The 12828-nt window shown below is 33.9% G+C and overlaps 2 long non-coding RNA genes across 2 annotated transcripts; one reads left to right on the top strand and one right to left on the bottom strand.

Moving 5' to 3' along the window:
• Window positions 1-888: 888 nt before the first annotated feature.
• LOC144349703 (uncharacterized) lies at window positions 889-4816 on the bottom strand. The gene is made up of 4 exons (XR_014931511.1): window positions 4746-4816; window positions 2372-2409; window positions 1444-1528; window positions 889-1181 (listed from the first exon to the last, which is right to left on the bottom strand). It is a non-coding gene; the product is annotated as an uncharacterized LOC144349703 (long non-coding RNA).
• Window positions 4817-6933: 2117 nt separating this feature from the next.
• On the top strand, window positions 6934-12670 carry LOC102808060 (uncharacterized). Its single transcript, XR_014931512.1, has 4 exons — window positions 6934-6997; window positions 9238-9273; window positions 12083-12167; window positions 12383-12670. It is a non-coding gene; the product is annotated as an uncharacterized LOC102808060 (long non-coding RNA).
• Window positions 12671-12828: the final 158 nt, after the last annotated feature.

Genomic DNA, 12828 nt, shown 5'->3' with positions numbered 1-12828 from the left:
ATTCAAATCCGAAGTAGTTTTAGTAAACATTTCACAAAAAAACTGTACCGTATCCATGATACTGTCAGTATCAAGTTACCTAGCATGCTGATGAAGTCATAAACATTATTGCACTATTATTTCAACTCACGTTGACAGAATTCTGTTTACCAAGGCATCATTGGCTTACTGACAAACACTGTCACATTTCATAGGAGTAGTGATTGTTGACTTAGTATATTATACACACTCCACAACGTGTATGTAAATGCGTGTACAGATAAGACAAAATATAGATCAGTGTATACGTTGTGCCATCTATACTGCCGCCGTGGTAATTAATACATGTTAACATAAATTTGAATAATTGCGGTGCAATAGTTAATTAGCTAATGGTCATCGTTGCGACGTGTTTCCGATTCAGCCCATTTCTGGGTTACTCACACAAAGTATATATATGTGTGGCAGAAATATAATCAGAAATATCCAATATATAATTCATAATATATATTTGAATTACAATACCATAGACGGTTTGCTATTATCACCTGATATCACTTGTTCGTAAACAATACTACTAATAAAAATAAGCATCTTTGCATTATGTTCAGGGTTTAGTTTTGCATACAGTATACCTCCCTATCACCCCTTAACATAACCCTAAATTCCGATTAAATGTTAAAATAACTGACAGAAAAATAACAAACTGTTATTGAATTGCAATCCTAATGTAATTAAATTTAACTAAAGTGTATACGCGCATCGTTCGAGCGCGCGCGCGCGTGTGTGTGCGTGTGTGTGTGCGTGTGCGTGTGCGTGTGCGAGTGTGTGTGCGTGTGTGTGTGTGCGCGTGTGCGTGTGCGCGTGCGCGTGCGCGTGTGTGTGTGAGAGAGAGAGAGGTGTGCATCATTATGACGTGTTTATAATGCCTTTATTTGGACAAGGTAAAGCAGTTATACTAAGTTTACATATCGTTAATGCGAATCAATTTGCACTTCAGTAAACTGATATGGTACCTTCCCATGAATAACGAAAATATTAGGGTGAATTGCCACTTGTGAATACTCAAACGACATCTATCAATTGTCATCGTGAATCATATTATCCATTGCGGCATCCGTATCTCTGCTATCAATATCAGCATACACACCATCATCGGTTTGGTCCAGAGATCTTCCTTTACCTTTTCGACCTCTATTTAACTAAGAAAATATATAATAAGAATGAGATACCATCGTTACAGTAGCGTTATTATTAAAATTGAAGCAACTGCCATGCTGTGTATTTTGGCTGATGAAATAAATTATACTGTTGAATAATAAAACCATGTGGGCAGTTATTGAGAATCGATGTGATAATTCAGACGCCATTATGAAGGTCAACGATGTTTTGATATTTCAAGTAACAGTTTGTTTCACTGAAGAATTTTCGTCAAACAAATACTACACAAGTATATATATTTACGTGAACTCCTTGTATAGTTGCTAGTTCTCCCAGGATGCACATGACAACCAGGATGGCAAATAAAGTTGATTTTCTCATCATGAATCTGAAAGGCAAAATGTGCGTAAACGTATTCACTAACACGGAAGGGTAACCATCGCGCAGTAATCTTATTTATGGACTACGTGATTATATTTCAATTATATTATATAATCTAGTATATTCGTTGTGAATGTTGTATATGCTATTTGTTTATGACAACTAACAGACAACAGCATATAATAAAGCCAAATTTAGACATCGTAAAGACATCTTTTCCAGATTACATAAGTTACGTGACAATGCATATGCACAACACAAAGGCGAGAACACAGAATAGCGTTGAATGTATTTACAATAACTTAAGCTGCTTTTTAAAAATGAAATTAAATGAATGCATTTTGTCGATTTGTTGTGATTGTTTTTAGAAACTGTAATATTTTAGCTCAACAATGGTATAAGTTATTTGTTTGTAGACGATTGAAAACAATGTAGCTAAACATATTTGTTCCGTTAAACGTGACGCTGGTTTTTGTGTCATTGATCGTACTATGTGGCTGTATTTCATGCTGTTTTCACAACTCAACAACTGAACAAAGAAACATTTATAAATAGAGCGACTCTTCTTTTATGCTATTTATCATAGGTTCCTATGGTCAAATGATACGTCCTACGCTCGTATGATAGAACACATATGTAAATGACGATAGTTTGATGTTTAATAATTTACTTCCATGTTAATAATTTATAACTTATGTTTTCTCTTCTATCTATTTAAAGGTAGAAAGTTTGTCTAATAAATAATCCTAATTTGAATCTTAGTTTTCAATTATCATGTACTGTATATATATTAATTTCACAATAAAAGCATGCAATCTGAATGGGTTTATAAACAAAAAATCTATCTTACCTTGTATGTTTATAGAGTCGTCAAAGTCAATGCACAATCTGTACGGAGTAAAGATAACAATCAGTGCTGCTTTAGTAGTAAACACATTTCCCTCCTCGTAGAATTGTCATTGTGACAGCCCAATTAACGCAAAATATTTATTAATTAAAAAAATTATATTATATTCAAATAAACGACTGTGCGATGTCTGTTAAAATGCATACAGGCGTGTAATGAGAATTGTATTATTGTTGTTATGGTGATAATGTAAAATTGGATATCAATTGACAATATATAAATTTGTCACATTCTGATTCAGTTAATTAATTTGTTAGGCATGTCACATGTTTGCAAGTTAAGTGAAACCTTTCTCTGAAATCTAACGTATCGCCAAGGCCACTCCAGGCTAAGGCTCTTTGAGATTCGCATAAATTATCACAATACCATGAAAGAGTCACTGATAATGTTATTTTCACATCAATTATCACTGCAAACTTGTACCGAGGAGTACAATATGCTTATCAACTTCCATTAGCTCGTTAGAGCTGCAAATATAAATAACAAGGGAGGGACGAGAAATCTTTTAAAAAGTGATAAAATCGACTAATTTATGTATTACATGCGCATTAGAGATTTTCCGTTTTCAATACACAGAAGTGTCTAACATCGCTATGGAGAGGTCGCCGTTTATTCGAAAACAAAGAAGGATTACGTCGCCAATCGAGTCTTCACTTTTGAATACATTAAGTTTACTTCTCATATGCTCTAAACAAAGTAAATATCGTAAAGCTTCTTTTTCCAAACGCACATTGTCCGCACAAACTGTATGTGAGGTTTAAAAGCAGTGCTGCATTGTTTGACTGTTCTAATCAACATGCAATGGCGGATCCAGAAATTCGATAAAGGTTGGGCTCCAATTGACGTGGGCTGGGTTTGTCAACTGATTTGTCAATACCTCCCCCTAAATCCGCGCGTGACGTATGTCGCGGTTGAAGACTTGCCTATAACGAATCTGAATTTCACCATTCACTAAAGTTCGTGATTATGAACGATTATTTCTCATGTGAGGTTAAAAAACTTACTGATATGCACAATGTTGATCGTATGAAATAAAGGTTTACTCGTGTTGAAATGTTCGAATTAGTTAGGGATTCTAAAAAACCGGGACCCTTAGAGTGAGACTATTGAGAACATGTATAAACAATCCCCACAATAATGAAGAAAATCACGGAAATCAGTATTTAAAAAAGATATAATTATCATTTAAAGAGAGAAAACAAGAAGTACAGTTTGTATCAGATTTGTCATGTCATTTAATTATAATCTATCTACGCCTACATCCATTGTTTAGAATTTGGACTGAGATCATATCATTAACAGTTATTAATTACATACTTGTTACTCATATATATTTATTCATAGCCATGGAGTCGTACACCCGATCTCAAGTTGGTTTGCACTAGCGGGCTCAGGGAAAACATTCATGTTCCCTCTTGCTTGCATAGAATTCAGTATAGATGTGTTTTTGTGGAACAACCAAGTAAGGAAGGGTTCTCTTTCCTCTCCAAGATTGACCTCCTCAACTATATCACACGGTCCACATATATATAAATGAGCTTGAAGTGACATACACCACTTCCTACTGTAGGGAACGGTATCTACAGTGACTCTACAGTGATTTGTTGACTTCAAAATGAATCCTCATTCATACTATGTTTCCTCTTGTTTATTTAGGTTACTTGGTGTTAAATATACAGCGGAAACCATACCACCCCCACCCCAGGACTAGAACTGATATTTCGACTGACTCGTTCCTTCTTAAAAGTTTAATAGGCCTAATAGCCCGCGTAGAAGTTCAATTACGTTTTTGAACGCATTGGGCAGGGCTGTCATCAGTCTTTTAGGGAAAGAACACCCACCCTTAATCAGTAATAGTGAAGCAAGTTATTCTTGCCTTTATTACGGATTCCTTCTTAAAGGATTCCTCAGCCATCCCACCACAGGAATCCCCAGACAAAGATAATACTAATATTCCCCCGCTCCCTCCAGTACTTACTATTAGCTTTTGCGCTGTAATCTGATGGCACTCATACGAAACAAGGAGGATTTTGTTTTATTCTCAGTAAGTTCGATGTTTCTAAACTATCATGTAAATGATATTTAAAATGTATTTTGTAAATAAATGAAAGGTTGTGCCAGAAAAAATATTAAAAAGACATGTGTTTTTTACATGTTTAGATAGATGCTGCCGCTACCTTGAAAGCAGTCTGGTGGTTTCGCCACTGAGTGTGTTTGAATTAAACTAATTACAATTTGGCGAGTACAACTACTCGTTGACCTTACATAAAGATTACCACACGTTAAATTTGCAGTCTGTATTCGATGATTCACTTACCTCGAAATTGAAGAATGCTAACGGTCGTATGCAAAGCAGTTATGAAACCCTACTTGGCATCGCCCTTTTATTTAAGCACATTTAAGAATATATTTCCATGACGACAGTGTATATGTGTACATGACATGTAAATGCTGACAATTACATCGATTGAGTGATATATGTTGTAATTTCATATAGACATTGTCATTTGTCAGTATTGTGTCAACAGTTACTGCTCCTGTTGGAATGTGACAGTGATTATCAATACAAAGCACCAACTAATGACGAAATTATATCATAGTTAGGGAAACCTTTAAATTGATCTGTCAGCGTGAATTGGAATAATAAGAAAAGACAATAGTGCTTAGATCAATGTGACATATTAATGTAGTCATGGAAACATAACTGATACCATGTGTTCACTTGCACAGCAATGCGTGGAGTATAATAATGAATAAAACACTTAAATTTAATCTATTTTAAATACAAATTATGTTAGAAGATATCTATAACATGTACATCATTCTGCATATGACTAAACTTTGTGACTGCTGAGAGCTTGTTTCAAGTTCTTGTGTCCTCAAACACTGATACAAACATGCGTATATTTATTTATGTGCGCCTTAACCAACAATTTTACAAATAATGATATAATTAAGGATGGGAAATTAGATCTCGTGGGGCACCTGTACAAGACATTTTCAGATGTACCCCCAAACTAGTAGTAAACTTTAAATTAATCGGGTATTGTCCCTCAACTTCCTCATTCTATTCTTCGTTTCTTCCTTTCCTGTTTACTCACTCATCTGCTATTTCGATGTTTGACGTGTCTTCTATCTGAATAATTTATCCCAAACATATAAACTGATATTTGTAGAGTTTATGTCGTGGGCCCGGCATATTTCGTCTAAAAATACTGATTGTATACAAATACTAATTTTTGCTGTGATTTATGACCCCAAAACTACTTTCTCTTTCTCTGGGACTACTTATGTATTAACTATATGTAGTTAATTAAAAATGTAAATTGCTTTCTCAACTCGGACGTATATAAAATATGTTCTCCAATTTTACTTATTGTTGCGTAAACATCATCGTGTCGTGTTTTGTGTTAAATGTTCAATAGAAGCCTACTGTAGCAGCTGGAAAGTACTAAACATCAAAATACACATCGGAATTGAATTCTTTGCATTTTGTTAGATCGCGTTACCAAGGAAACCCCATCACACACACCGAAATTAATAAACGCTAGAAATATTTGATTGACACTACGTTTGTCGTATATAATTTAAATCGGAATTCCGATGAGAACAAATTGTGCCTCCTCGATAACTGATATATTTGGATTAACAACTAAATATATGAAGAATCAACATATTTTGCAAACAGATGCAGTATTGATGTAAATTTTAAACTGCGTTTGTATAAACGTTTTTAACACTGTAGTTGACGAACGCATCTCCGTTTTTTCTTGATCATAAAGATAGTTATCAACAATCACGTATTGTTATGAAAAGAATTATGCAGAACGCATGACATAATCTATATATCAGTGTATGTGCTTGGGATTAATTATCCAGAGGGAAGACACACCATACGTCGAAGTTAGTATATACTAAGATGAGGGTAATTAGCGGATAGTTTGGGTTATGATTTTGTTACCAAATATACACTATTGTATTAGATTGCAAATACGAATCCTCGCCGCAGTAATAAGTGTTGTATAACGCTTTAAGCTGCCAGAGCACTTTATTGTGTATAGATGTTCGATGATTCTTACAGAAATGCTTGCTTTAAAGCTACTACATTCCATGTGTCACTGTGAACTTTCATTGTTATATAAGGGTTTATGTAAATCTTTATACATAGGGCAACAGTGTATTTAGAAAAATACCAGTAACATAATGTGAATACAAAAAAGTGAAATTTAACTTAGTTGTATATCATGTCTGTAATGAATCCGTGTCACGTGGTATGAGAACACTTGTGTTTAGTTAGTGTTCTAATTCATGCTGAAAAATTAATTTCCTGCATTCCAATACTATGACATGCCTGCGTCATGAATTCTTGTTTTCAATATTACATTATAAATTCCAAAAAGAATAGTAACTGATAGTGTATATATGAATGAATTACAGTATATGTCACTCAATCGATGCAATTGTCAGAATTCCCGCATGTCAACGTCATCTTTGTTTGGCTTAAATAGAGAAGATTTCCAAAGTTGTTTTCATAACTGCATCAGGTGGCTCAATATCTCCAAATTTGAGGTAAGATAATCATTATTAAGTAATTATCATATCATAACTGTTTCAGCTTGAGATTTGGTAATCGTGCCGTTTTATTATGTTTTACGTTGTACAATATTATAATATACTATTGTCTATACTTGCAACATCCGTTTTACACGATACAATTCTTAAGAAAGTATTGAGCAAAAATTAGCAAGACAACGTCAGTTGTCCAACATACGCTTTTTATACGGTCATTGCACAGTGCAGACAAGATGGGTCAGCAAACATTGTCTGTAAAACAACTTGTCGGTTTTTCAGTCAACTCATCGTCTGCCCACATTAACGGCGAGTTGTGTTGCCGCCCATTTATCTTGTAAAGGTGTTTCGTATATTGCCCATCTAAAAACATTAAGAAGAAGTGACACTGAAATAAGAATCTGGTTATTTAATCATTTAAGTATAATTTGTATATACCTACTTTTCATACATAAAAGACAAATATCTTTTAACATTTTTTTCTGAAGAATAGACACTACCTATATCCACTTACAAAATATATATACTGCAAGACATTGTAGCTTCATCAGTAGATAAGTGCCATCATAAATTAATGGATCATCAATTTCAAACAATATTAGCCATTGCAGGAGATTCCTGTATGGATGACTAGCTTAGGTTAGATATGTCATGTAATAACTACATAACTCCACAAGGGATCGGAGGGACACTTAATTTAAGACAAAAATAACTTGTTTCACCATTATTGGTGTTTGTAAAGAGTAACTGATAGAAAGCATCCTTGCCTTATACGAGGTATTTCAAAGTATGTAATTGAAATCTTATGTGAAAACCTTAAATAAACGTAAATTGGTTTGGTTAAACAATTATGAATGGGGGTTCTTAATTATAGCCTACACCACAGGGAGCCCAGGAACTATAATCAACTGTACCCAGTCTCTATAAGAGGGGGTGTCCGCTTGATATCTAGTGTAAGGAATAGACAAGTGACGAAGGCTCTAGCAAGCCCGTATTTTTTAAACTGGTGAAAAAGAGAAGAAAAGAATGAATATTCTTTCAAATTCCAAGCATTACCTATATTTTACCGAATAAATCAAGAAAACTACAAAAATTGACAATTACTGCATCCATACCTCAATTACACACCTGTCATATTAACTGCACCACAGGCAGGTATGTCACCATATAATTGAGTATAATGTGATAGTCATTTAATTTTATTTGTTCCCAAAACGCAAGCCATACTTCTAATCCAAAATTAATTTCTCATATAATAATACAATGAGACAATACTATACTATCTTATCCATACTATCTTAATAGATATAATAAATTATCGGATCAAATAAAATAAATAGTAACGCAAATTAAGATGTATTATTATCAAAAACAGTCAATGAATTATGTACCTCCCTACATGAACGATAACATTCTGTCGTAACCTGCGATAGACATATTGATTAGAGCAGTCACACAACGTAGTATAATTTTTCGAGTACAAAATGCGACAAGCTCGTGCCGACAATATGGATATGGAAAACGCTTACAATATTTTCTTTGTTTAATGCATTTATATAAAATTTATTTAATCTAAAGTAAAAACGAGAAGTCGAGTTGTTACGTAAACCTTATTCCCCCACTCCCATATTGATATTTTGCATTTCTGCAAATTGAAAATAAAACGCTATGTCCACGTAATACATAAGTCAGTCAAATATTCCACCTTCCTATCGTTTTCTTGTTCCGGCCTTGTTATTCAGCAGCTGTAATAGGCATTGAATGTGATATATTGATAAGCGAATTATGTTGCAGGGTAAAATCATATTTATTTGAACTATTGTATTATTATTAGTATTTCTCTAATGTTATTGTGATTATTTACGTCAATGTCGGAGATATTCTAGCTCAGAGCCAAATGAATGGCCATGACGATGCGATATATTCCAGAGAAAGGTTTCACTTAACTTGCGATCATGTAACTTGCTTAACAAATATTATAACTGAATCAGAATGTGACAAATTAATATATTGACAATTGATATCCAATTTTACATTATTATCATAACATCTAATACAATTCGCACCCCGCGCCTGTTTGCACTTAATAGACATCCATGTGCATTTTAATTTAATATAATATAATATTTTAATCAATAAATACTTTGCGTTAATTCCGCTGTCACGATGACAATTCCACCAGGGGAGAAACAATCGGGTATAATAAAAGCGGAGCTGACTACTATCTTTTCTCATTGCAGATTATATACTGATTTGAACGATTCTTCAAACACAAGGTAAGATGCATTTGTCTTTATAAATTCGACTAGAGATTGGGATTTTGGTATTTGCACATATTTATATATCTTTTTGGTATATTTCACACAATTTCTTTTACGTGTATAGTTTTTATTGTTTTCGTTCAGTGTGCATACTAACGAAGTAGTTTACCTTAAGTACATGGACTGTTATATCTTAACAAATCCCCGGCATGCTCTTTATTATTGGAGGTTGTTTTAGTGATTGTAATTCGATATTTTGTTATTTCTAAATCTGTATCTATATGTAAATATGCAAATATACCTCCAAGTTTATGCTCAGCAACTGTTGTAAAATCATTCTTTAAATATATACAGTAAATGACATTTAAAACGATTCACATGCTTGTATATTTAGGAGACTTTGGGAAAATTTGAAGGGAAAAATCACTGATTAATATATCATTTCAATATCATAATACAATTACCCGATAAAACTCTGCTCAGATTGCTGAAAATGTCAATTAAATTTATTAGTCACATTCTATTCCTTTAAAAATAGCGAAGTCGTAAATTATCAAACATCTAGATATAAGCTATGTGTTCCCTCACACCAGTGTACGACTAAACCGTTTACCACACGGTAATGTGAAAGATTACCAGAGGTACCAAGTTCGGGGAATTCTCCACCCTTCTATCGAGCAAAGACACAGAGAGAATCGAATCGTGTCACATTGGGTCTCAGCCACGTTGTAACTCTCTCCCGGCTGCGTCAAGACTCGGCCTCGTCGAGAGCTTGCCACAACTAACTGAGATCGGTTTTATTCACATTCCAACTGTTAACCAATTACAGAGAAGTTTAAGAGCTCGAGGCGTGGCCTCCACACATATAGCCAATCACGCAAAGTAATCAACACGCCATAATGTCAGATTAAGGTAGCGAGACTATTATTTGTGTTGAAAATTACGATTTTCACATTTATTTATTAATTGATGAAATGCACCATAAACTTTCATATGATAAAGTCAATATAACATAGAATGTCATGTAAGTTGGTTAAAATATAGATTTTCTGAAGGGAAGCAAGGCAGCCTCAGTAGTGTTTTCCAAAATCAACAACACAGGTTTAATCTGTGTGCCTATAAGTTTCAAAGATAAACTCAAGACAAAGCAATGTTAGGATGTGTTATCAGTAGCTATCTGACACACAATGAGTGTTTCCAAACATTTGAGTGGTTTGTTTCCGCCCCTGTTTGTTTCACAGATTAGTCATTTGCATAGATAGATAGATAGAATTTTTTATTTGCAACGTACCAATGAAAACTTGAGTAAAGTCCAAAAATAACAATAACAAAACAAAACATAATTGCATATGAATGTGTCAGACACAAGGTCACACAGCCACTGAAAAAAAATCATTGATTTTGGTGTTTTCATATGCCGAATTTATCCAATTATAGCTATCCCATTCCTTTATTTTTTTGGTTTCCAATAGCCTTACACATTTGGATGTCCCTACACATGGTAAAACAGACCTTGATGGGAAAACAAATTGATTGTGCCGATAAACAAGCTTGAAAATCTTTGCTGTTACTTCATGGACGTTTTCTAGGAGTTCATGTTTTTCAAAATACAAGGTCTTTAACAAAAAATAACGTATACTTATTGTCGTCGGATTAACACCAAATTTTCACAGCTTTAAGGTGACAATGAGAGGAACTTGAATGTGTCCAGACAAACTATTTCATCAATTATTTACCAACGAGTTGTGGTTTGAGTTGGGGGCAATGCGACTAAAACAGTAATTGAAATTCAGGACACTATTTTTTAAAACGCGTTGTTTGAATAAAACTAACCAGACACATTCAATTTACCAGACTATTGAACAACTAGGAAACGTGAAAAAAATACTTCTTATCGCCAGCATAAATGCGTAATTATTTTTTTTACAGAAAAAGTAATTTTTCAACTTTGATTGAGTAACGCGTCGTAGATTGCAGATACGGGCATGCAAAATACACTTATGAAAGGCTTGAAGTTAGGCGATTCTAAAAATATATACTTTCCCGGGTCTATTTGTAGTCATTTAGTCACAATTAGAAGATGAAAACAAGTATGCAAATAATAGTCCAGCTACCTTAATTGACCTGATGTCGGGTCATAACTCTCATACTTATCGGTGCCTCGTTGACTTGACCAACTTCCATAGTCGACCATTATATCAGCCAGTTGTTCCAATCACTAATTCCCTGACATACGAATGAACCTGATCATGACAAGTTACGAGCAGGTGTGGATCATCCAGGGGTCACCAGTGAATGTCGCTATAACTGCGAAAAGAAGCCTCACCGAAATACATGCAAATATAAATCATGACAGTAACATCAATGTGCAATTTTGATCCAATAAAACTAGCGTCAAGATGAGCAGAATGACTATTTCCGCTATTAATGTATCAATCGCCCACAAACCAATAACGGTTTACATAGAACAACAGCCACGCACATCTGCATTTGAGCATACACGTAATTCTTGTGCAAAGAGTATACCATTATTGAATTTTCACAAATTCTCCAAAACACATACATGCATTTTAAAGCAAAATATTGATAACTAAAATACACACGTCTTCATGTTGTGTATATGAATTATCACGCGACCTAAGCGATATTGAAAACACGTCTGTTCAATGTGATTGCATTCTCAACGCTTCCTGAGTTTTGCCTTTTTATATGCTGATGTCCGTTAGTTGCCATGAAATATACCACGTGTAGCATTTATAAAGAGTATACTAGGTTATATAATATAAATGACATATCATCATTTGTTTTATGAATACATTTTTAGGTTCAAGATGAGAAAATCAACTTTATTTGCGATCCTAGTTATCGTGTGCATCTTGGGAAATCTCGCAACGATACAAGGAGTTCATGTAAATATAATTATATATAATTGTTTTGTGTTTGTATGAGTGAATATTTCTGTGAATCAAACTGTTATTTGAAAAAACGTCGGGAAAATCTAATCACGTCGATTCAAATCTTTTTCTTAATCAACATTGAAATCTATTTTGTTGGTCACAATACATGCAATGTCACTTTCTATAATTAGCGATACTGTAATGATATCTATTTCATATTTTCTTAGTTAAATAGAGGTCGGAAAGGTAAATCTCTGGACCAAACTGAGAATGTTGTGTATGCTGATATTGATAGCAGAGATACGGATGCCGCAAAGGACAATATGATTCACGATGATAAGTGATGGATGTCGTTTGAATATACTCGTATTCACAAGTGTCAATTTATCGTAATAGTTTCATTTCTTTGTATCATGTCATTGTACTGAAATGATAATTGATTCTGAACCATAATATGTAAACATAGTTTGGATTATTCCTCTTGTTCAAATAAAAGCATTTAAAAAACTTTATAATGGAGTTTAAACTTACAATACACTAATGGTTAGGTTAAGAGGATGTGGAGGTACATGTATATCAATCTAGACCCTAAATAACTGCCTATTTTTTAAAATGGTAATTTGATATTTCATTCCAAATGGCAACATTGTGAAGTCACTCATGCTGGGTTCAG

Source organism: Saccoglossus kowalevskii, chromosome 14, assembly GCF_978046115.1.
Source record: "Saccoglossus kowalevskii chromosome 14, keSacKowa6.1, whole genome shotgun sequence".
In the NCBI taxonomy this organism is placed as follows: Eukaryota; Metazoa; Hemichordata; class Enteropneusta; family Harrimaniidae; genus Saccoglossus; species Saccoglossus kowalevskii.
The sequence above is the reverse complement of the archived record's forward strand: the minus strand, read 5'-3'. Positions and strand labels throughout refer to the sequence as shown.